This window comes from Ailuropoda melanoleuca, chromosome 4 (assembly GCF_002007445.2).
Source record: "Ailuropoda melanoleuca isolate Jingjing chromosome 4, ASM200744v2, whole genome shotgun sequence".
NCBI classification, from domain to species: domain Eukaryota; kingdom Metazoa; phylum Chordata; class Mammalia; order Carnivora; family Ursidae; genus Ailuropoda; species Ailuropoda melanoleuca.
This window is the reverse complement of record NC_048221.1, coordinates 84,494,323-84,520,187: the sequence shown is the minus strand read 5'-3', so window position 1 is coordinate 84,520,187 and position 25,865 is coordinate 84,494,323. Positions and strand designations below refer to the sequence as shown.

At 44.3% G+C, this 25,865-nt stretch overlaps 1 long non-coding RNA gene across 1 annotated transcript in view; it reads left to right on the top strand.

Annotated features, from left to right (window-relative positions):
• Positions 1–25,008, top strand: part of LOC109489208 — a 31,858-nt gene extending 6,850 nt beyond the window's left edge. The window contains exons 2-3 of the long non-coding RNA XR_002142161.1: positions 16,236–16,379; positions 24,982–25,008. This is a non-coding gene — a long non-coding RNA (uncharacterized LOC109489208). The remainder of the gene's footprint in view (positions 1–16,235; positions 16,380–24,981) is intronic.
• Positions 25,009–25,865: the final 857 nt, after the last annotated feature.

Below are 25,865 nucleotides of genomic sequence, written 5' to 3'. Positions count from 1 at the left end.
CCCTTGGGTTCTATCTAGTTCCTGCTCTTTCTGTTCATTTTCCTCTCTGGGTCTTATTTTTCTCATCTGCAAAATGAGTAGATGAATTCCAAGGTCACTTCTGACTCCATGATTCTATGTGACTCTCCCTGGAAGGGAGGACCTGAGAAGATAACCTGGGACGATGCTCTTCAGTGGTGGCCAGGTAGGAAGTCGCCTGGAGCAGCCATAGGAGGAATCAGTGAATGGCTGTGGAGTCACTGCCATGAGCAATCTGTGGTGAGAGGAGTAAGCTCAGACCTGTCAGGGAAAGAAGGGCACTCTACAAAACACCAGGGAAGTTGTATAAGGAGGCTTTGCCTAAGTGACGCACAAGTAGGTGCTGGTAGCAAATAAACCAGCTCAGGGTCTCAACTTGGTCAGGAATGGAATGCTTTTTTTTTTTTTTTTTCCCTAAGGAAATAAATCCAATCAGGTCTTTTATCTTGTTTAGAAATCATAAATTTAACATGTATTGCGGTTAGTAGACCAGTTCAGGGGCTGTTTAGGGGCATGGGTTCATTAAGCTGAGAATATTTATGGGGCAGGGTTTAAAGGACACCGTTCAACAATCCTTGGCCCAGGGCTGTTTTGGCTGCAGCTTTGCGCAGTCTTTTGGAGTTCTGTTTTGTTGAAATATACTTTAGGACACAAAGAATTAAATGGCTTTTGAAAACATTTCCCTACTACTCCAGCTAGTTAAATTCCAACACTTGGGAATCATTGCTATAATTCAGTTTATAAACACAAATAAAGTGCTTGCTATGTCTTACTGCGTGCTGGATGCTTTTGAGGTATTTTGAAGGAAACAACAGTGAATGATACTAGGGCCATGGCAGGTGACTCAAATATTTTTCGTTATATAATAAGTTTGGGGAGTTTTTCTTCTCCTATAAGAAGGCATATCAGCACACACCTACACCACAATCTTCCCATTTCCTTTTGCCACAGAACTTGGTCTTGATTTCTGGAAACCTTTTCACAATAAATAAGCTAAACCTTGTCCTAATTAAAATATGGTAGACATGTCTCAGCATGAATACTGCTGGAAAAAAAAAAGACTCTGGAATATAAACTGGTTTAGACAATCAATAAGTGAATGCTGACTCACTGGGCACTTGGTGAGTCACTCTGTCCTTTACCACCTGTTATATGTATTTTATTTATTCTTCTGAGCCGTGTCATATTATTGCCATTTTCCAGATAAAGAAACTGAGGCTAGAACTGGTTAAGTGACTTGCTAAAGGTCATCTAGCTAGTAAGAAGTAACGTCTGGTCTGACTCCAAAATCCATGCTCTTACTTACCCATTCATCGAACAAATATTAATTGAGCATTTCTCATTAACATAATGCCTTCATATGGGGCATTCTGTATACCTAAATTATGAAACAAAAGCACAATAGAACATACTTTGTAATTAAGTGCTACTTTAAGAGCTACGTGAACTCAGAGAAGGGAGAATGATGTGGGTTGTAGAGGTTTGGCAAGATGTCTTAGGAGGATCTTAAGCTGGGTCTCAGAGCATGGGAAAGATTTGCAGGGACAGAGAACAAAGTGGCAGAATAAGGTGTGTCTTGGGGGACACTGAGGTGCAGAGGTAAGCCAGAATAGGTGGTTTAACTTTGCAATGTCCCAACCTTTGGGGTTCAGATGTATCTATCTGAAGTGGATTTCCAATCCTCAAATATTGGAGAGGTGGGAAGTGTCTGCACTGTGTTTCTCTCATCTGCCCGAATAGCAACTGTCTCTAAGTCCAGAAAAGAGACCTGGGAGGGGTGAGAATATAAAATAATTATTCTTGATGGCAATTTCCACATGCTTCCCAAACCTGTATCCAACCTGAATTACCTTTTCTATGGGTATGTCGACACAGATGAGCCTTAATAAATCTGAAATAATAATGGGAGAAGCCATAAGAGTAATGATTTTAAAAGCCCCGTGTTCCCAAGGGGCGTATATTACCAGCTGCACAGACTCTGTGTGTGATCAAAGCCTTTTTTGTTCCCTTTAAAAATAAGACATTTGTAGTAGGTGCTTCATTGATTGAAGAAGTAGTTGCTTGGTGGCTGGTTCGGTTTTTGAGAACAGCAATGCCGTTATCTGTAGAATCGGCTTGAGCAGTGTATTTCATTTAGGTTCTCAAAAGTTACCAATTGGGGCGCCTAGGTGGCTCAGTCAGTTAAGTGTCTGCCTTTGGTTCAGGTCATGATCCTGGGTCCTGGGATCGAGTCCCCAATCACATCAGGCTCCCTGCTCAGTTGGGAGTCTGCTTCTCCCTCTCCTTTGCCCCACCCCTCTCATGCATGTACACATGCTTTCTCTCTCAAATAAGTAAAATCTTAAAACAACAACAACAACAACAACAACAACAACAACAACTTTAGGGACACCTGGGTGGCTCAGTTGGTTAAGCATCTGCCTTTAGTCTGATCATGATCCTAGGACCCTGAGACAGAGTCCTGAATCATTGGGCTCCTTGCTCAGCAGGGAGCCTGCTTCTCTGTCTGCCTGCTGCTCCCCCTGCTTGTGCTCTTTCTCTCTCTCTCTCTCTCTTTCTGACAAATAAATAAATAACATCTTTGAAAAAAAAAAAAACTTTAAGGAGATTCTCGGTGAGGCTGTTGTATTGACTCTGACTTATTGCATCTCCTTGCTCCTCCTTACCCCTCTTTTTGTCTTCTTTTCTACCCCTGTATAAGCTGAGAAGGTGGGATAGAAAGGAAGTACAGGAAAGTTTGGGGCCCTGATGTTGGTCAGGAGGATTTGGAGGCTGGGAGTGGAGCCCCAGAAAGACATGGCTGCTCATGGTGGTGCGGTGTGGCCTCTTAGGCACCACCTGAATCTCCCCAAGGGGAGGCTGCCGCTGCCATCCTCTCCTTTGCCACTGGTGGTGACTATTGGGAGCATTTGTCATAGGTTTGGGAGGGATGTCCAGGATAATCTCTTGGGGCCCATTAACTCAGTTGCTTGGGCATTCTAGTGACAAGAGTTGTGTGTTGCAGTGGAAAGAGCACCAGACTGGAGAAGAAGTCTTGCCCTGGACAGTTCTGCTGTGTGACCTTAAGTGTTTCTTAAGATTGCTCCATCTTGATTTCCTTATTTGCCATCTAGATGGTCACTAGATAATCTCCAACCTCCTTCCCAAGCCTGTGACTGGAGGCCAACTTGTAAATTTAGTCTCCTCATGGGATAGATAATGTTGTTTTGTGCCAGGGTCACAGACAGCAGTCCTGACCTGCCCTTATCTTGACTCCTCTAGAAGGGAGAAAGTCAGTGGTTTAGCCCAAATCCTTTGTCATTTTGGGTAAAACAGCTCCCAGTTGATGCTGTTAGCAAAATTGTGTAGAAGAATTAGTGTGACCAGCCATGCTGGTTTGTTTGAGATGGAGGAGTTTCCCTCATTTTTAAAACAGGTAAAATCTTGGGCAAACTGGGACAAATTGGTCGCCCTAGGAGGGACAGTCCTCATCAATTTAGCGTTAAGATGCTGCTCAACCAGGTCCAGTGAAGGTATCACTGAGAAATGTGTAAAAAATTCTAAAAAACTCCAATGTCTATTGACAATTACTATAATCCCTGGAAGTTTCTCTTGGTCTCTATGAAACAAATATTGAAATCTAAAAGATGAAATGCTTTCTTCCCCTTGTCCCAGGGCTATGTAACCAAGATACTCCCTACCCAGAGGCCTATCCTAGGGTCTTGCAAAAAATGTCTCTTTTCGCTCATCAACAGACAGTCTCTTCATCCAGCACCCACCTGTTCAGGGCAGGAGGGATGATCCAGATGCATCTGATGGGACCGTGGGGCCTTGCCCTGGTTCCCACATTCCCTCCCACTTCTCACTGTGGGCCTAGGAACGAATAATTTTTCTTCCAAAACTGATGTTCTGATTGGGCTGCTAAGTTAGAAATGTGTGGACACAAGACAGCAGGAGCCATAAGAGATTGGGTGTTTCATGCCCAAGATCCAAGATGTCCTGATTTGGGTGATTTATTCTGGGAAAGAGGGTTCTGAGAGTGGCAATAAGAGTCTAAAAGAACCTGTTTGGGAACAGCCTGTACCCTGTTGCCAGTAGCTACTCTTTGTAAGCTATGGCAACTTCTTTCTAGGACTTGGATTACTTTTCCCCTTCTAAACCTCTTTTGAGTTGGGGGGCAATGCAAGTGGCTCCCCCAAGTCCTTCTCCTGTCATCTCACCCTACTTTTACTCTTAGCTTTGTTTACCTTCTCTAACTGCTCTGGGGGCATAGAACACTAAGCAACCATTTTGTAATTTCTAAAATCTATTCAAATCACACAATTTATATACAGGTATATTTTTGTTGTAAAAATTCAAATTTTGTTAATCTAATGGATGAGAATGGTATATTCTTGGTTTAATTCACATTTCCCTGGGTTCCTGAATGACTGTGTGGAATAGGTCTTTCTTCGCCACCCCCACCCTCTGGACAACCTATTGCAGACTGTGATATAAGCAAGAAGTAGCCCTTTATGATGTTAGGCCACTGAAATTGGGATTGTTTGCTGCAGCAGTTGGCAAACCCTGATCAATGCAGGGCATTGCAAATAATGGCAGAATTCCAAAATCTTTTTGATCTTTTAAAACCATGCCATCTAATTGGTGTGTATATGAAGTTAACTTCCATTTCTTAAGACCCAGACTACGGTTTGAAAACTCAGGTAACTGCTGAGAATTGAAATAACATTTTTTCATTTGTTTCTGTCTCCCTCCTGTAACCATCCTTTCCCCCCATGTTAGTGAATATTCTTTTCCTTTCTCCCAATTTGTAAAAGTAAAATGAAAATGTTCAAAGGTTAAAATAGGCCAGTGTTTTTTTTGGCTATGTCAACACATAACAAATTGGGGTGGAGAGTTTTAACAATTAAAAAAAATGCTTCCTGAATTTTCCTTTGGCCTTAAATACCATCTAGATAATTAATGCCACTGTGGTAGCTTTTCTCCTCTCTTTACACGACTAAATATTTGTACCTCAGCTCCCTCCTCCTCTTTGTGTATGTGTATAGAAATAATTTCAATGCCCTAGCTTAAGATCTGGCAGAGAAAAATATTCTTATCCCCTTGGAGAAGGTCATCCTATTCTGGAAAAGCAGCTTCAAGAAAGGACCATATACATGTTTTGTAAAAGCATGATTATTAAGTTTCAGGTTTATTATCATGCAAATGCTTCTATTTCCCCTCTTACCCCACCCAATCCCGTGAATAAAATGACATCTGGGACATTGGGAATTTAACCAGCCAGTCAGGAAGGCGGAACAGTGTTTCCTCAGTCAGTGGTTCATAGGGGTTCTCAGAGGGCCTTTGCAGGGAACTTAAGGAGTTGTTCCTTTAAACAAGGTGCCAGCTTATCTCACATTTTAAAATTCCCTTTGCTTTCAAAGTTAAATGTTTATCTCCCTGGGAGTACGGATTGGTACAACCTTTCAGGAAAGCAATTTGGCAACATGCATCAGGAGTCTTAAAAACGCTTATAAACTTGACCTGGAAGTCCCACTCCTAGGGCTTTATTCTATGAAAATCATCAGATATGATCACAGATGCTTATCACAACATAATTTATGAAAGCAAAACATCTGGTAATAGCCTAAATACCGAAAAATAAGGGTAGGGGAAATCTGCTCCATAATGGAATATTATGCTGCCTTTAAAAATAGTGTTAAAAATTGATAATGTGGGGAAAATGCCCATTATAAAGGGTTAAGTGGGAAAAAAAGGATACAAAACGAATTCTTGCTTTATTTAAAAAAATTGTTTAGGCACACATACATAAAAGACAAGGATCAAATACAAACAAAAAGAGTTTTGTTCTGACTTCAGCTCTCAAGCACCCTAACTACTTAGTATTGAACAAGTGACTTAAACCCTCTGAATTTTTTTTTCAGGGTTGTGGTGAGGATCTGAAAGAATGTTTGCAAAGTTCCCTGCACATAATGGTTGCTCAATAAATGGTAGTAACTGTTATCATTCTAATTCTTACGACTGTTATTTATTAGTGGTAGGAGTTGGGTCTGTGACAAAGCTCATGAAAGAATAGTTTTGTGGAAACAGTCTTCCTGTTACTGACAATTAACTTCCCATCGTTGTCTACCCACTGTCTTCTCTGAGGTAGTCCTGCCCATAATCTTGACAAAACAAACCCCAAGCCCTAAGTGAAAATTGCAACAGGGATGAGAATTCCTGGAAAATATATGGATGGGGACATTTGGAGGAAGCAGAACTTCCTTTGGCTGTTCAAACAAAGCAAGTTAAGCATTTAGGAAAGTGAGTTATTTATTGGGTCGAAAACAAATGATAATATACATCTGTATGGTGCTGCATTATTTTAAACCCTATTATCTCAAGGAGAACGTGTTTCAGTGAAGTAGCTTATATGCTTTGATATCCTATATAAGTTATCTATTGCAATATAACAGATTACCCCAAAACTTAACATTGACACCAGCACACATTTATTATCTCACAGTTTCTATGGGTCAGGAATCTAGGTGCAGCTTAGCTGGGTTAAGAATCTTATCACGAGGCTGCAATCAAGATGCAGGCTGAACCTTCAATATTCTTGAGGTTCAACTGAGCAAGCTCACTCAGTGGTTGTTGGCCGGATTCAGTTCCTTCTGGGTTGTTGGACTGAAGACCTCAGTTCCTCAACTGGCTGTTGGCTGGAGGCCGTCTTAGGTTCCTTGCTGTGTGGGCCCTTACAGGGCAGCTCACAACATGATAGCCAGCTTTATCACAGTGAACAAGTTGAGAGAGAGAAAAGTCACAATCTTTTGTAACCCCATCTTGGAATTGACATCCCATCACTTTTGCTATATTCTTTTTGTTAGAAGCAAGTCACTAAATCTAGCCAACACTCAAGGGGAGGGGATTACACAAGGGTGTGGATACCAGAAGGCGGGGCATTGAGGCCATTTTAGAAGGCAGCCTACCACATCCCCTTTTCACAGCAGAGGAAACCAAGTCTCAGCAAGGATGTGTGACTTTCCCTAAATCATCTATGAAGGAAGATTCAAACCAGGGTTGTTCGTGAACCGGTGCCTATACTCTGTCGTCCACTCTATCATATAAATCTCTACTCATCTTCTTCCAGTGTAATCTTGTGCATAAAAGCATGTATGGTGTAATTTATTGAGTGCTTAAGGGTTTTTATGTAATAAAAACATTCTAAGAAACCTACAACATTTTATGATATTTTAGGATGGGAGACACATTTTGGAGACAAATAGAAAAATGTAATGATAATTAGAAAAACATACAGAGGCTCCATTACCTACAAATGCCATCCAGAGTTTTCACAGATAAAGGCCTGGAAAATAGTTCTTTAGGCCATCCAGGGTAGCAGCTATGATTAATTCCAAGCTGTTAACGCATTTTATTATGCAAATACTCCAGCAGCTCAGCCATGGAGAAAGTCTGGGCACCGCCCCCACCCCATTCACTCTGGACACTCAATTTGCATGGAAATGTGGCACTCTCACTAGGAGAGGAGACAGTTTGGTTCTCCTTGGGGGGTGGGGAGTTAGGAGGTAGGTGGGGGAGGTGGCTGGAGGGAGATCAAGCTACCCATTAGTGACATTGATCATTTTAACACAATTTATGGTTAGAAAAACAATGATATTACCTTAATTTAGTAATTAAATTGATTAAAGCAGGAGAGATAAGCAAAGCCTAGAGTCAGTTGCAGTCACACTGAATTTGGGGCCTTCTAGGAATGGGAGTTGAATCTACATTACCAGGAAGAAGACTATTCCACGCGAGCAGTGTTTAGTCTCAACAGAAACTGGGGGAATCTCCTTTCTGGGTAGAGAAAGACAAGCAAAAGGAGCATGTCTCTGGAATTGAGATGGAATTTTATCTGGGAGTTTTTACTATGGGCAGTGTTTGATATCCAGGAGGTGATCCCTGATGACTCTTATGGTTCTTTCCCTCGTGGCAGTACTCGTGTGGGCTCAGAACTCTTTTCAGTGACTGAACCATCTTAGTTTAGGCATAGCCAACTAACAGCAGAATTTAGCCGTGGGTTGTTGGAGATAGCTGTTGAGTAGGCAAGGCAGGGGCATGGACTGGAAGCCTCTCAAGAGATGGGCCAGGACACTGGCCTAACTTTGGAGGTAGACTAGGGATGCTGCAAGTTGAGGGCTTGAGCAGCACAATTACCTGGGAATGGGAGGGGCTTCCAAGACCAGAGCAAAGATGCACTTAAATATCTCTGTACAGGTTTTATTTCCAGATAGAGAGAGGGAGGTGGGGAAATTGGCAGAGAGTTGGGATTTCCACTCACCCATACACACAAATCTTCTATAGACACTGGGAACGAAAGGACCAAATCAAGGCTTCCTACAAGTAGAGAGGAGTTCTATTGTGGGGAGAGAGTGTGCATGCAGGACATGCCCCTAAACCTCCTTTGTAATTTCCGCTTCTGGCAGTGAGGCTTCAGAAAAAGCCTGCTTTTGGTACGTGTTTTCTTCATCCCTATACCTTCTACTATATCCCAGCTTATAGGTATTGGAGGGCACTTCTGATCTATTTTCACTGTGTCTTCACAATGTGTTTAAGCCAATAGTATGTTATCATTCTTATTTGTCAGAGGAGAAAAACTACGGCTTGGAGCAATTCGGTGATTTATCCAGTGAGTTGGGAGGCAGGTGGTCCAGAGACCAAGTCTCCGACCTTCTGGCTAAGAGCCCCTCATATTTCACCAAAGTACCTGGGAAAGCCAAACCTGGCTTGAAGCAAAGGGCAGAGAAAGGGAGGTTGGTTGTAGTGGGGACTTTGAAGAGAAGCCACTAAGGTTTCTTGAAAATGGCTTCTGCTGATTGGTGGACAAAAAGGTAGCATGTGGGGAGACCTATAGACCACCCTCTGACTTTTTGGAACAACCATCTGATTAACTTCTTAGAGCTCCAGCTCTGGAAGTAAATGGCTCTGTTAGGTGACAGGCAGGAGAGGATACACATTGCCAAAAAAAGAGGCTGAGATATGATAGGTCTCTGACCTGGAGACAAAGAACCGTATTGTTTTCTAATCCTAGTTGTGCTACTAATTCATCATTTAACTGTGTGACCTTAATCTCTCTAATTCTTGTTTTGTTCTTTTGTAAAACATGGACTAGATGATCTTTAAGCCTTTTCTAACTCTTGCTAGAGGGAGGCTGGAGTCAGGCAGAAATGTAAACTTCCATTCCATTTCTCACTGATTGCTTACCAGATTCTAGCCTCCAAGAACCCCAGTTTCTCCCTCTAGAATTTCCAAGTTCTGGACATCTTGGAACTTGCCCTGATTGTGAAACACAGCCTATGAGAGAAACTGACTTCTTCCTATCCACCACTTCCTCTGCCAGTCCCAGGATATAAGACACCACCCAAGAGTTCCCATTCATTGTCCCCATGTCTGCATTTGACTCCACACCATTCCTGACCTGTGTTCTTTCAGCAATGTCTTCTCCCATTCTGCTCTCAGCCTTCCCTGCCTCAACCATAGCCACATTTCCACCGAAAGATAGATATTTGACCATCACTTAGGAACCATGGGGAAATGTAAGATAGGTTTCTTCTCCTCCAGGTGCTTAAAACATAATTGGGAGAGAAATTGAGCAATAGATTTAATGTATTTTCAATAAAAATCCCAGCAGGATTTTTTGTTGAAATTGACATACTGATTCTAAAATCTATATACAGATGCAAATACCTAGAATAGTCAAAATAATTTTGAAGGAGAAAAACAAAGTTGGAGGACTTCTACTACCTGATTTCAAGACTTAATGTAAAGTTAGAATACTCAGGACGTTGTGGTGTTGGTATACAGATAGACATGTGGGTCAATAGAACAGAATAGAGTCCAGAACTAAAAGCCCACATATGATTAGCTGATTTTTTTTACAAAGATGCAAAGGCAGTTCACTGGGGAAAAGAGAACTTTTTCATCAAATGAATCAGAGTCATTAGAAACCATATACAAAAAAAAAATTCAGTCTTTATTTCACACCATACACAAAAATTAACTTGAAATGGATTGGCCTAAATGTGGGAGCTAAAACTATAAAAGAAAACAGGAAAAAATTTATGTGATATTGGGTTAGACAAAAACTTTTGAAATAGTACAGAAACATACACAACCAAACTATAAAATAAAATATTGATAACTTGAACATTGTCAAAATTGAAAATTGCTCTTCAAAAGACACTTAACAAAATGGGAAGACAAGGTAAAGACCGAGACGGGATGCCTAGGTTGCTCAGTTGGTTAAGCATCTGCCTTCAGCTCAGGTTGTGATCCCGGGGTCCTGGGATCGGGTCGCACATTGGGCTCCCTGCTCAGTGGGAAGCCTGCTTCTCTGTCTGCCTGCTGCTCCCCCTGCTTGTGCTCGCCTCTCTCTCTGACAAATAAATAAATAAAATCTTAAAAAAAAAACAAAAAAAGATAAAGCCTGAGAGAAAATATTTGCAAAAAATATATCCGATTAAGAACTTGTATCCGGATTAAAGAACTCTTACAACTTAATAATAAAGGAAACCCACAACCCAGTAAAAAATGGGCAAAAGATGTGTACAACAGACATTTCACCAAAGGAGATGTACAAATGACAAACACCTGGAAAGATACTTAACAATAATAGTCATTAGAGAAATGCAAATTAAAACCATAAGGAGACACCACCATATATACAATCAAATGATTAAAACTAAAAAGACAGAAAATAACAAACACTGGTGGAGCAACTGGAACTCTCATTCGTGGGAACGCAAGATAGCACACTCACTCTGGAAAAGAGCTGGCCCCTTTTTTTTAGTTAAAGACACACTGACCACGTGACCCAGCAATTTCTCTGCTGATGAGAGAAATGGGAACATATGCCCACACAGAGACTTGTATGTAAGTGTTCATGTCAGCATTGTTTGTAATGGTGAAGAACTGGAAACAACTGGGATGTCCATCAACCAATGAATGGGCAAACAAATTGTGATGTAGCCATGCAGTGGAGTACTGCTCAGTAATAAAAAGTGTGGAAGTCCCGATGCCTGTGACGATAGGGATGAATCTCAAAGACATTCTGGTGAGTAAAAGAAGCCAGACACAAAGAGTACATGCTGAAAGAGTCCATTCAAGGGAAATTCTAGAAAAGACAAAGCAATTGTGATAGAAAACGGATCATGGGATGCCAAGAGTCAGGGGGCCTGGATAAGGGGTTGACGGCTGAAGGTCGAGGGAGAGAATGTCGATGTCCTACACATGATTGTGGTGGTGGTTACATGACTGTATACATTTGTCAGAACTCACTGAATTGCACACTGAATTGCACACTGAAAATTGGTGGGCTTTATTTACGTAAATCACACCTCAGTAAAACTGATTATGGAAAATATCACTGGGAGAGAGAAAACATGTTGGCACGAAACAAGCAATGTCAGGTAGAGTAAGAGAGAATGCCCAAACATGAGGGACAGAGGGAACAATATGTAAGTGTGGAGATGAGATCTAGCTTCCAACTGTATGTGGGATGGTCCCGGGAAGGTGGGGAGAAAGGAACCTTGTGTGGATGAGCCTTGGGGCTTGGTCAGTCTGGCACAGAAGGAGGGGAAGGGCAGGGGCTTAGCTGTGGACCACCCCCTGGGGAATGCCGGCTTCTAAAGGGCAGCAGGGGAGGCGTTCCGGCTGTGGTGGTTTTGGTCAGCACCTTTACAGTAAGCTGTGGGGAAGTGTGGGGTTGCTCGAGTGTGGCAGCACTTTTGGCCTTGAGCCCCACACACGGGTCACTTTCATCAGAACAGGAAAACGAAACAGGCTCCCCTGAATGATTTATGGGAGGGCTTGTATTTTGGGGATGTGATACTGCGATTTGTGTTATAGGATCAGGACATCTGTTTCCAGGGAGGTGTGTACTCTTACCATGAGTCTTTCCCACCAGGGATCTTTGCCCCTTCAAATAGTTACACGTTTTATCTTTGTTGCTTGTTAGCATAAGGGGGCCTTCTGGTGACAAGTGGCCACAGCAGTGCGTGAACATGAGTGGTCTGGAGCCTACTGGGAGGTGAGCAGGAACGGCTTTGGTCCCACCCTGCCCCTCCGATGGCGTCCAGCAGTGCAGTAAGCTGTAGGATTAGGGAGTGTGCCATCTGTCAGATGGCATAGGCAAGCTCCCACTTAACAATTAAGTTTTAGCCATTTATTTGATTAAATTTCAGTTATGCTAACTGTCCCCTTGTGGATTAATGTCCCTTGCTGGGGGACTCTACTGCCAGCAGATCTTGGCCTACAACCCCTTCTCACCAGGAGGCACATTTCCTTGGGGAGGTCTGAAGTAAGAAGGGATAGAATCAGAGTATCCTGGTGAGAGGAACTTTGGCAAGCTTCCTGTTCAACCCTGCACTTCACAGATGACAAAATTGAGGCTAGCTGGCCACAGGGAGCCAGTAGTGAAGGGACTTGCTCAACGTCACACAGCCTATTAAATGTTGAGCAGGACCTGGTGCCTCCAGCCTCAAAGTTCTTTCTAAACCATGCAGACCTATTCCTCTTGGTTTACAAAGGGTGCAAAGGGTGAGAGCCTGGCATGTGTGTAAATGGAGACATGGTGTGTACCTATGGCAGGCAGGTATGCTGTTCCTTCTGATGTAGGGGTGATGTAGGACCTTTGCTGTGCTCACCTTTCCCTGCCAGGCTAGTTCAGGAAAAAGCCCTCATTAAAAATTCCATCTGAGAGGGAGGCTCAGTACAAGCCACACCTTTTTTTTAAACCCCACCCCCTTCTGCTTTTAAAGGAAATAAAAATCCTCAATTCTTAGTGAGGAACATCTTTGTCTGGTTTAAATCTCATGGGCTTTGTTTTGTCAAAAGGGTGTTTTAGATTCTGGAAGCCCCACCCTGCCTGGTTTTTAATACTCCCCACTAATCCCTTTTCACCCCAAGGCCTTGTCCACGTGGTGTTCATGGTCTCCTAGCTTGTCTGGGTGAATCCTCCCAGCTCCCACCCCAAGAACCTCCTGCAACCCAGGATCCCCAGGAGCATATTATGCAAGAATGTGTGTGTACAAGCACCTCCCCCCACACTGTATGTGGGATCGAATATTCATTGTATAAGTCAAATTAAAATGTATTAACTTTCCTTCCAGATGCCCCCTGATAGCAAGTTTAATTACTCTGGACATAATTAAATGAGTTTAGGAGATTAGAAATATAAGGGGTAGTAAAGAGCATAAATTTATGGGGAAAAAGGAACATTTAATTCTGAGTCTTTTGTCACTTGGTGGGTTGAATGCTGGGGACAAGTGAGATGGAGGAGACGCTTGGGTAGAGGTGAAATGAGGAGGGTTTTAGGAGGGTCGAACCAATTTGGACATATCAGGATGTATCAGTCTCTTGACCCACAAATGTAGGAACGCAGGAGGTCCTATGCCTGGGCATCTTTCCCTTGATTCAGGGTGTTTTTTTCTTGTGGAAATCCAGTAAACTTGAGGTAGATTGACCAGCTAAGGAGATGAGCAAGCAAGCAAGCTGTGAATCCCGCTCTCTCTCCTGCTTGCTTCTAGGACATGGCCTCATGTCCTTGCAATAGGCTTTCTCTCCTGAGGTAGGCTTTTCCAGGGACTTGAGGTCAAGTTCACAAACATCAGAATGTCTTCAACAACAGAAGTGGCTTCCTAGAGTGTTTGCTCCTTTGTGTTTCTATGGCCCTTGCCTCATCGCACACCTCCAGGTACTTCAGCCCCATTCTTGCCCTGACTGAAGGAGTGACGGGCGGAGGACAGGTTCCAGGTGGAGCCATTAGGCCCCTAATGCAGCTCGTTAATTAGATGCTGGGTTACTCCATTAAAAAACCGAGGCACACACACGCACTACTAGGGGCACACATACATGCATACAAAGATACTCACGCTGACATACACTAGCACATTCACACATACATACGTATTCTCGCATGAGCATGCATTCACGTATGTTCACACACTCGTTCATAAACCCACACACATGAACATATAGCAATACACACATATACACACATACACTCTCATACAAATACATTCATATAACACACATTTGTACACATGCATACACACTTGTACACACAGAAGTCACTCATTCACATATATACTCTTATGTATGCTTATTCACTTTTACATATTTGCAGAAATATGTATGTATGCATACACATGTCTATACACTCAAGCACACATGCACACAACTAGACACTCAGAACTCAAAGGTGAGTGTTTTGGAGGAGAGGATATCTTCTTTGTGATTAATCTTCCTATAGGTCCTTCTCTTCAGAATCCAGTTTTTCAGCTGGAAGGGATGTCTTGCATCTGAGTGGAAAAGGCAGTTGTGGTTTGTTAAATTTTTCAGCTGCACAGGGCGGAAGGATATTCTTCCTTGTGGTTTAGAATTACACTCTAGAAAGTTGCAAACAGATTTCCACACCCTTTCTGAAGGTGCCTTCCCCTGCACTGGGGCTATTTTCAAGAGGCTGGACAAAGCTCTTTAAATAAGGTCCTGATATATACATATGTATATGTATGTATGTATTTGTAAAAGCCAAAGAAAGCACCAAGACACTAAATGAATAGTGAAAGTGAAGGGAAAACAAGCCTGAGGAGATAAAGTGAAATTCTCTTACATTTGAGCCTTGGGTTGGGGGGTTGGGGAGTTGGGGACTGTGAACTGCTAGAATGATGTTTAGAAATAAAGAGTCTGTGTTATGTCTAGTGGTCCTAGTATTTTGTGTTACTCTGACCCCGGCATTGTATCATTTCAGTGCAGTCGGGTGTGCAAATGTTCAGTTCTGGTGGGTGAAAAGTATTTTGTATTCAAGCCAAATCTACATTTCAGATTTGAAATGGGGGGAAGCTGGGGGAAAAGAGGGTGGGACTGAAAGGGGGCAAAGGTCAGTGTTCACAGGTCTGAGACCATGTTTAATATCACATGACACCTTTGTCAAACAGTGTGTCACTCGCCCTCCCCTCCGTACACAGGCTGTCTGGGTTTCTGTACCTAAGGGACCTTTCTATATGTTGCCTTCCTGCCTAAACTCTGAGACTTGCTTTCCATAAATCAGAAGAAATGAATGAAATTTGATCTATCTCCTTTTTTTTTAATGTGGTGGCATGAGAAGCCCTGGAGGGTCATGTGCTCTCTTCCCTCCCTGATCAGGGCCCTCTGCATCCCCTTTCTGGGCTCCTGTGGGCTGCCTGAGGCCTTAGGGATTGAGAGGAGGCTGGGGGGAGGGAGTGGTATTATATTTCTTACTCACAACCTTGAAGGTGAGCCTGGGTCTGCAGCCCAGGGTCAGATCATACCCTGAAACCTCAGAGGTGATGAATGAGACCCGGGCAGTCAGAAGTGTTCTAAGCAGCTTGAGAGTAGCAATGAAGACTCTTGAGTTCTGGGGCCATTTGCTGCCCTTCCGTGTAGGGGAGAAACAGGGTAGCATGGGCTAATAGTGGCCTACCTTTTACCTTGTGGACCAGAGTTCACCGTGGCTTTGATCTTCACCTACACCTTTGTGGACATCCGTCCCTATCACCACAATCCCCACATAAGCATAGCTGCTCTGCCTGAGCATTCTGACTGGGATGGTGCAGTGACACAACTCTCTGTGTCTCGTGTCTCTGGTCTCCCCAAAAATGCCTTATAAAAGGGGCCAAGCCTGGTGGATATTGTAGTCACTTTCCTCCTTCTCCTTTTGGACACCAAGTTTTGAAGACCAGGGAGAGGAAGAACGAGCCACCAGAATAAGCAGTTTCCCTGTGAAACTTTATCCAAGCTCTGTGAAAGAGAGGCAGCTCTATTAATGAGCATAAATCAGCAAAGGCAGGAGGACTTTGGAAGCACATACACCTGGGTTCAAATCTAGAGTGTCACTCGAAGTGGTGACTTCTCTGAGATTCTTCATTTCTCATCTGGAAAATGGGGATAATAATAACTCAGCTGTGAGGTTATTATGAGCATTGTATGAGTTATTGCACACAAAGTGCCTGACATGGATTTGGCTCTCAATATATGTTAGTCATTACTTATTTCTTAGGATTTATATTCAGCCCTTATTTCAAAGAGTTAGAGGCAGTTTCTACATAAATCTGTGGGGGCAAAAGCAGAGTTTTAAAATGGGCATTTGGAAGAGGGAAAACAAACATGCTCAGGAATGAGGCTTGAATTCTTCGATCAACCAACACTCCTGACCGAATCACGATTTCCCTTATTTTTAGGAGCTGAGAGAAATTCTCTCCTGCTTGGTGCCTTGTGGTGGGAAGAAGCCCTGCAGAAACCCAGCAGTACCCTCAGCCACATGAACGCTCAGTGCCCTGTTTATACCAGCTGCCATTTTGACAGTTGTTCTTAAATGGATCAAGGTAAGTTTTACCTGCTTAATGATCTGCTTGCATGAAGAAATGAGATGCCAGGAACAATTTGGGAAGACTACACACCATGCGAAAGAGCCACGGCCTTGTCCTTCCCCCCCACCTCCCAAGCCCTGGTTCTAGGCTATAGAGGTTCCTCTTAAAAATGAGGCTGTAATCTTCACAATATGCCAAGACATCACAAATCACCCAGCAAGCCATCCTAGGTACACGAGGTTCTTAATTGTTTAGTTGTTCTTCAGAAACTTCAGTCCCTTTCAGTGTGGGAGATATCTTCTCACTGTCAATTTTGAAAGTCCTAAAATCAAGGGAAAAGCAAGAAACATTGTGATATGGTGGAGGAACCAAAAACTGGATTTAATTTTTGGCTCGTCACTAATTAGCTACAGTTAGCCATCTGATTTTGGGCAGGTCAATCTCATTCCTGCCATCTCCGTTTTTAGATCTGTAAAACCGGGTGATGGTATCTGCTGTATCTCACGACTTTGTCTGGGCACGCACTGAGATAAAGGATGGGAAGGGGAAAAATTGCTCTGTGTGTTGTTTGCTACCCTTACCTATGATTGTTCCCTGAAGAAGGTAAACCCAGCTTTGGTTCACATGACCAGCCAGCCTGCAGATGGGACTCAACACATTTTCCCCAAGTATTAGCAATCATCACCAAAAACCCTAACAAAGGCTGACTTACTCAACCCAGTGGCAGTCTGGAGGGCTTGACAAACTGGTGCATGTGCCCAAGATTCTGTTCTCCTGAATTCTGGCTTGGAGACTCTAGTCCTCCAGACTCTGATATGGAGTATGGCAGCGTCCTCAGAGGTAGTCATGTGGTGCTCAAAAGAAGCCACAAATGAGGCACTTGCTGATATAGAACAGGGGTCAGCAAACTATAGTCCAGGGGACAAATCCAGAGCATTGCCTGCTTTTATAACTACTGTTTTATTAGAACACGGACATGTTTGTTCTTTTATGGATCTATGTCTGTCTAAGTCTCTGGCTGCTTTCAATGGCAGAGTTGAGTAGTTGTGACAGAGACTGGCCCTCAAAGCCAGCAATATTTACTACTTGGCCCTTCACAGGAAAAATCTGCTGACCCCTGGTGTAGAATTTAGATCAAAGTAGGCTGTCACTCAAGTCCCCAATGAGTGTGTGGCTTTCCCAGTTATTCAGCTTATTTTACTAATGAATTCCTGTTTATATCTCAGGAGGGGTTAATACTGGTTCTGGGCTCAATGGTGAAACAAGTAAAGGATCTTTTTCTTTTTTTCCCCCTTTTTGGGAGTTTCCTCCCTAAGAGACAGAAGAAAATTGACCATTTGTGCACCAGCCACATTACTTATGCCATCACTTTTACTTTTTATGCTAACCCAGTGAGTTGAATATTTTACATATGGAGAAGCTGATCTTCAGAGACTTTAAGTAACTCAGCCAAGATCACACAGCTAGTATGGGATGAAGCCAGGATTTCAATCCAGGCCTGTCTAATTCCAGATATCAGACTCTTCCCATCAGAGGTTGCTCCCTTCATGCCTTCTGGCCCTCCCTTTGAAATTTCCCCAGAGGCCAGTTGATACTACCTATGCCTTGTAGCCATGAACTAAAGCCAATGAGTTACTTCTTGAGGCATTCCATAGCCTCAGCTCCAGTTGTGGAGTATAAGGCTTTCTAATTTACAGAAGGGAATTTAGGCATCAAATTGAAAGATGAAAAGGGTGTTTTTGGGAAGAGGGGATTAGGAAAGTGTGGCAACCTTCCCAGAATCCTAAAATCACTTTGGGGGGTGACTGCCTCATCACTTGTGTAAAGAGCAATTTAGAACTGTTGCTAGTTTATATGAATTGTCCATGTAACTACCTCAGTCCCAAATGAATCGCATAGTTTTGCTGCATTAGCAATACTTTATATATCTACATTTCTCTCCGGTGAGGGGTAGAGATCTGATAAATATGGCCTGGGAGTACCCAGGATCCAGTAGCTCCAGCCTTATCTCATAAACATCTGTCAGTCCACCCCACAGCCTCTCTCTCTATAGCAGAGCAAGTGTGCTCGCTGGCTTTGCCATCTAGGGTCTTGTCAGTGGCTCTGTTTTTGGAGGCAACAGAAGAGTCCTTGATTCTGGAACCAGCCTGGACACGGGGAATTGTCTGCCCTGGCTGAACTGAGCTGCTGGACTGAAGCCAGCCCAGGAGAAGAGGCATCTGATCTGTGATAAGGAAGGATGAAGGGCCAAAGGTGGCTGCAGCTGCCCTTGGTCTGGCCCTTTAGCTTAATATATGGTCAGACTTCTGATGAAAGGGTTGGGGGTTAAGGGTCAGCCCTGAGTTGACTGTTAATATACCTGCCCTCCTCTTGCTCCCTGGGGGAGGGATTTTTTTCTGTGAGGTTAATTCAGGGTAAATGCATTTTAGGGAGAAGCAGGAATGGTAAAGACATTTCTTAAAAACTTAAAAAAAAAAACAGGGAGAAGGCCAATGATTAATCTGTTGTACTATGGGTTGCAGATCTTAGCAGTACGCGTGTCTAATTCTGTAAAGGGTCAAAGCTCCCAAGCTTATGAAGGGATGATAAATAATAAATAGTAATTAAATTAAAAATGTGCACACTGGCCCCTCTGCATTCTAGGAAGTTTGAAAATGGACTCTCACTTTATCATGAGGAAGACCATCCCTGAGGATGTTCTGGTAGTCCTGAGTGGAAGAAGATGTCATAGGAGCTTCTGCACAGACTTCTCAAACTGTCACAGTTTAGCAACTCCTTCGGGGCAAAGAGAGTTGAAGAAAAAGAGGGCCCTGGGCAGGGACTGAGGTGGCTGTGGCTGCCTTGGCAGTAAGAGGGAGAGGCTGTAGAGTGTACAGTGTGGGAGGCAGTTGGAGCTACTGATCTTGGGTTCATATTTATCAGATCTCTACCCCTCACCTGAGAGAAATGTGGGATATAAAAAATTGCTAATGCAGTGAAACCATGTGATTCATTTGGAACTGGGGTGGTCACATGGAAAGTCCACTTAAAAGCCAAGCTGACTCTTCTGCAAGAGTAACTCCACAATAGGGAGGCCACAGCAGGGACTGAGGGGGCCACTCCTTCAGCCTCAGGTGGAAACCTGAGCCACCCACTCATGCACTCAGTGTAACACAGGGGAGACAGAAGCTGGCTCTGGCACAATTGGCCAAGGCCACTGCGGCTCATTCCTCAGGTTATGTGGTTTTGAACAAATATGAAACACTGGGAGGAGGCCCTGCAGCCAGAGATGTGAGGGTCAGTATTCATGCAAGAGAAGGATCAGAAGTGTTGATAGCATCTGGATGGGTGCGGGTGAGGAGGGACAGAGTCATGGGAAAGTCTGTCTCTTGCAGTCACTCGTGGGGCTGAGGGAATTGGTGTGTGTGTGTGGGCTGAGGTGGGAAGGGCTGAGCCTCTGACCTCTGGGTTAAGGAAATGCCATTTTCTTTCTTTCCTTAAAGAAGAAACACACACATGCATACCAAAAAAAATTCCAACAGTTCACGGTCCTGTTTATTCTCAGACAGGGAGTGGATGGCCATTCAGAGGTGTCCGACTGTGCCGTCCAGCCAGACTGACATCTGTGGGAGTTCAGGGTTTTAAATGTTTAGTCTGCACGAGACCCCCAGGTCCCAGTGGGCTCAACTCCTGATAGGCCTGACTTAGTCATCCACCTCCACCCCCTCCTATGAAATGGAATCATGGGGGTTTGGAAAAGGGAAGCTTGGTTCCCTCTGAAGTCCAAGGGGAGGCCCAGGGGCAGGGTTGTCCTCAAAGTTGTCAGGAACCTAAGCCTGTGGACTTAGTTAAGGCTGTAGGTTAGCATCTGCCCTCCTTTCCCCTTCTCCCTCATAGCAAGCTACCATTTTCTCCTCTGATGGCGCATGGTCAGGGCTGGGCCTCTGTATTCATTTGGCCCTTCGTACTTACTGCTATCACTGTACTTACACACAGCCCTGCAATTAGTTGTCATCATGTCTGTGTCCCCCACCCCCTGGCCCCCATGGTTCTGTTCTTTATTTCTATTGAAATCTCCAGCTTTGAGCACAGTGCCTGGCACAGAGCTTTCGTTCAGTAAAAACTTTTGGAATTGGCCTGAGCTGAACTCAGCTGAACATGCTTGTCAAAATCCTGAAGATTTCACTGGGTGTGGTGGCATGGGGGACATGTATAGGAAGAGAGCTCTGCAGGTCTCTGAGCTTGCCACCTATAGAGTTCCTGGGCCACAGTCATGGAATAGCCAGTGGGTGGTGGTTGCCCTCTGACACCTGTGCTGTGCTGGGGCTGGTTTGGCAATGGAAGAGGGACACCTGGTGTCCATGGGACAAGGAGGGGTTGACTCCAGCACTGCCACGGCTTTTCTAACTGGAAGTTCTGCAGGGCCTGGGATAAGGACACCCTGGGAGTGACAGCAGGTTAGATCTAATAATCACCTACTTAGTTCTTGCCTACTCTGGAGTAGCAGCAGGCAAACACCTCAGTTAAATAAGTCTGGTTTAAAACATATGTTATTACTTAAAATATGCTTTTTAACCAGTTTATGTAACACTTTGCCCCTCATAGCTCCCAAGGACTAATGTGTGTGAAGATGCCCGAAGCAGAACAAACAAGTTCAGAATGCAAACTGATAAATGTAATTTATACAAATCAATTAGCAGAATGTAAGTTTCAGGAAGGAAGGAAGGGAAGAAGGAAGGAAAGAACGAAGGAAGGGGAAGAAACCAGAGTTTGAACTGTGTATTGAAATAATGTCTACTATATTTAGCTAAATGCCTAATTTAGAGGTAACCTCCAGGAAGAGTGCTTGTCCTTCTGGAGTTTCTCTTTGGCAGCTCCTGCAATTTAGCCAGTTGTTCTCTAGCTATGGGAGCTCTAGGTTTGGAGATTCCACATTGTTACGTGCCAACAATATCTCAGGGGGTAAGCTGAGTTTCACTGTTCTTCAGTCTGCTCTGATGTTGATCCATCTATCTCTCCTTCCACCTAGCATTTATATATGCTCCTACTATGAGCACTGTTAGCATTGTGACGTTGTGAAGTGATTCTGAAAATATGGAATGTCCCTACCCTGAGGAACTTGCTATCTAATTCAGGATTTCTTAACCTCTGCACTATCAATATTTTGAGCCAGATAATTCTTTGTTGTTGGGGGCCGTCTTGTGCATTATAGGGTATTTAACCACATCCCTGGCCTCTGCCCACTAGATGCCAATGGCACCCCCTCTGCGCTCGACCTCACCCTCAGTCGTGACCATCAGAAATATCTCCAGACATTGTCTGATGCCCCCTGGGGGCAAAATCACTTCCAGTTGAGAACTGCTGGTCTAATCAGAGACAAACATTCCTGACATAGAGCAATGTGTTAAGTACTTTAATGGATGCATGTTCAAAGGATTATGAGATGAGAAAGGAGGGAACAGGGGATGTTTGTGCTGCACCTTGAATGGTGTGAGAAGATTTGTCAGGCACAGCAGTGAGGAAAGGGCATTGTATGCAGAGGGAACAGTGTGCAAGGTGCAAAGGTGGTGCAGAGCATGGCGGGCTTGGGCGGCAGAGGGAGCTGGATGTGGCTGGTATGTGGGCTGAATGATGGGGTAGGAGACCAGAGAGGAGACTGGTAGAGTAATCCAGGACCAGGTGGAACAGGACCCTGCAGGCAATGATACACTTGGACTTCACCCTTTTCTGACAGTGTAACGAATAAAAATTTTCACACGTAGTGAAGCCTGGGGTGGGGTGGGGGGCAGTTGAGACACTATTCGTGCACCAAACAGCCAATCAAACCAAAACAAATCAAAGGGAGATAAGTGGCTTATACTTGGCCTCCCTCTTCCTTGATCACCTCCTCAACTTTAAAGAGAAATTAGAAGTCAAGTAAACTGAACATAGTCTCTGTCTTATTCATCATGTGTAAACCAAGATTTTTCCGGGGAGCATAAGATTCTGAGTTACTGTGGAAAAGATAGTCCCTTTCCATGTTATAGAGTTGTCGCAGAGAAGGCGCTACATGTCTCTGTCCCCTTGTTGCATCCACGCAGAGATATGACAATTTCACGTCAGGGGATGTGGGTGGATGTGGAGTGTGCCCCTTCTGGGTCAAGACTCTCCCATGTTCTTTTCCTCTTTCACTGACCGTAGGGGAATGAAACTTTAAAGCATGGCAGAGCCAAATGAGAGAAGGAACCTGGGTCCTTGAAAGACTATGTGGGAGAGAGCTGCTCACAGACCAGAGCACTCTTCCAAGATCTTGTGTGAGCAAGAAACAAACTTCTGTTGTGTAAAGCCACTGCATTTAGGGTTCATTTATTCCTGAATCTAGCCTATCTAATCAAACGCAGAGGCTGCATTTGCTAATCTGGTTCTAAAAGCACAGATGTGCACTCTGTTGCCAGTGCTAAAGACTGGACTCTGAGGCTGAACACCACATTGGAAATGGTGATGGCTCAGGTAATGTGGGGGGAGATGAGGTGTGGGCTCGATCCTCCTTTCCATCGCTTGCTTGCAAGAAGAGTCCCAGGTGGTGGGTTCCCTCTGGACTTACACCTTTCCCTTCCCACCAGCACCTCCTTTCACCCCCCACTATTCCTGCTTTTCCTTTCCCCAGTTTCCTAGCAAACCTCCCCATGAAAAGCTGGGAGGATCCAGCCCTTGGTTTTATGCTAGGTCACCAGGCAGAGAGTTCTTTGGAGCTTCTTGGAAGATATGAATGTCCAGTGCTTCTCTTTTCATGGTCTGGGCTCTAGCACTGCAGGCCAGTTGTGTTTTCTGGTCCAGTTGGCTGCATCTAAATAGTAGATTGCATCTCATGCTCCTGAAAACAAGAGGGCTGCCTGGGGTGTGCACACACGCGTGTGTGTGTGTACACACCTGCAGGTATATGTACTCTAGGCCTGATATTAGACATGGGCAAGTGAGATATTGTGTTGGGGATCAGATGACTGGTTATGGGGAGTTGCAAGAGTATAAGCACGGATACCTTTTACCTTTTGGCTCCTGGGGGAAATGACCTCTAGGATTTTATATGGAGCTTTGTATATGCACATTAGTGACTGTTGGCAACAAGATGGCATAAAGAAAGGCATTGCTTTCTGAACCCCCATTCCCAGATGATTGTTTTTACTCAGTCTGCCTTACCTGCTTGCATACTGTTCATTAGAGGAGGAGAAGAAGAAAGCAGGGGTGGTGGTGAAAAATAGAAGGGAAACTTGAGTATGCCTTTTTCTTCTCTTTCTCTTTCTTCACCTTCAGCCATCATTAACAGAAAAATATTTTTAAAAGATCCCTTGATGGCATCCCCAAATGCGAAGCCTGACATTTTCTTAGCTGATGGCCTCCTTCGTGAAGGTATTTTGTGTCCTCCCAGCATGCCTGCTGGATCCCCGGTTTGCTGCAGTTGCTAAGGTAAATACTCTTTCCATTAAGCACCACAGCCCAGGAGTGGCCTAAAGCTCAAATAAATGACCAAGGAGCAAGTTAAACATTCCCTGGGGCGATTTTAACCTATGCAATGGCTTTTTGGGAAAATTGCCTATTTTTTCATGTTTTGGCCAGGGGGGTGTCTGTTATTCCCTTCTTTTTTCTTTCCCCCTCAGCTGAGTACACCTTTTCTTTCATTTATTCATGCATTGGATGAAGGGTGGAAGCAGGATTAATAAATCACAGAGGTCTGCCCTCCCCCCTCCTGCTACCCCCCATCTCCCGTCTCAGCTCTATATTTGTGAAGAAAGTCAGAGCAGAATACATGCATTATGTTAACTTTGGGGGGACCTGGGGCATGTAGCCAATTTGAAGAGGCTCTACTTCCCTTTCCTGTGAAAATACCACAGCACAACAGGCACTGGAGAATGGTGTCCTTCTGAAAGATTCCTCTGACGGGAAGAGGATTCAAGGATCCTGGTCCTCAGTGACATTTCGAGGTGTGTGTACCCAAAGCTTTACAGGATGGTTTGGTTTTGCTTATTCTCCTTTGCCTCAAGAAGGATGTGTTCACAGGCCTCAGGGGGAGAAAATAGTGTCCTGACAGTTGTCATGCTTCGTCATTTGATTAAGAGGCCATGGCGACAGCCCTATTTTATTTTAATCTTTTGTGGCTGAGGAGAGTAACTGCCTGGCAGAGAAAGCAGTGTTTGACAAAGTGAGGGAAATTAAGAGTGGGCAGTGGCCTCTTGCTGCCTGCCGATAATGCTTCACCGGAAGTCCACCCTCAATTCCTGCCTTATTACCACATTTGGGGATTTGCTGCTTTGTGCAGCCTGCTTGACCTTCTGCTAGATGACACATTCCTGCGCCCCAGAATCCTGTCTGTTCCATCCATGTTCTTGTGTGTCCACTACATGTGAGATTCTTTTTTTTTTCTTTTAAAGATTTTATTTATTTATTTATTTGAGAGAGAGAGCACAGGAGCAGGGGGATAGGGCAGAGGAAGAGGGGGAGAGAGAATCTCAAGCAGACTCCACACCCAGCTCGTGGAACTCGGTCCCATGACCCTGAGACCATGACCTGAGCTGAGATCAAGAGTCCGATGCTCAACCAGGCACCCCTACATGTGAGATTCTTTTTTTTTTTTTTTTNAAGATTTTATTTATTTATTTGACAGAGATAGAGACAGCCAGCGAGAGAGGGAACACAAGCAGGGGGAGTGGGAGAGGAAGAAGCAGGCTCACAACAGAGGAGCGATGTGGGGCTTGATCCCATAATGCCAGGATCACGCCCTGAGCCGAAGGCAGACGCTTAACCGCTGTGCCACCCAGGCGCCCCCCTACATGTGAGATTCTTAACAAACAACCTGAAAGCACCTCTTGTGACCACAGAAGTCAGGCTCTGAGGGGACTGAAGACCATGATCATAATTCCTCAATTTGGTGGTTTTCAAACCATGTTTCTTGGAGCTCCCAGAACAGGGAGGGTCCTAGGCTGTGGGTGGATAGTTCTATGTGGGCCAGTGTGATCTTTTTGAAAATGTGAATTGGATCATGTCTGTCCACTCATTGTGCTTGGAAGAAAACTGCCCCCTGAGTTTGGCAGCCAGGCCCTGTGTATGGGGCTCTTCTCCAACTGCCCCTTGCCCTGTGTGGGGCTGTGGAATGTGGGCGTCCTCCACAGTAATGGCCTCTTCCTGGAAGGCTCTTGCCCCTTGCTTCACCTGGCTACCTTCCTTGTGTCCTTTGGATTCCTCTTATATATACTCTGAGAGGCCCTCCCTGACCCAGAGACTAAGGTAGTGACCCTGAGGTGCACATTCATAGAGCCCTGTGCTTTTTTTCCATTGTGTGAGACCTGACTGAAATTACACAGGTATGTGGTGTGATTATTTAGTGTTGGTCTTCAGCACTAAACTATAAGAGATACAGGGGTAGAGGCAAATCTGTTCCATTTGCAGATGTATCTCTAGCCTGTGGCATGTAGTAAGTGTTCAATAAATGTTTAGGGGCAGCTGGGTGGCTCAGTTGGCTAAGTGTCCAAGTCTTGATTTTGGCTCAGG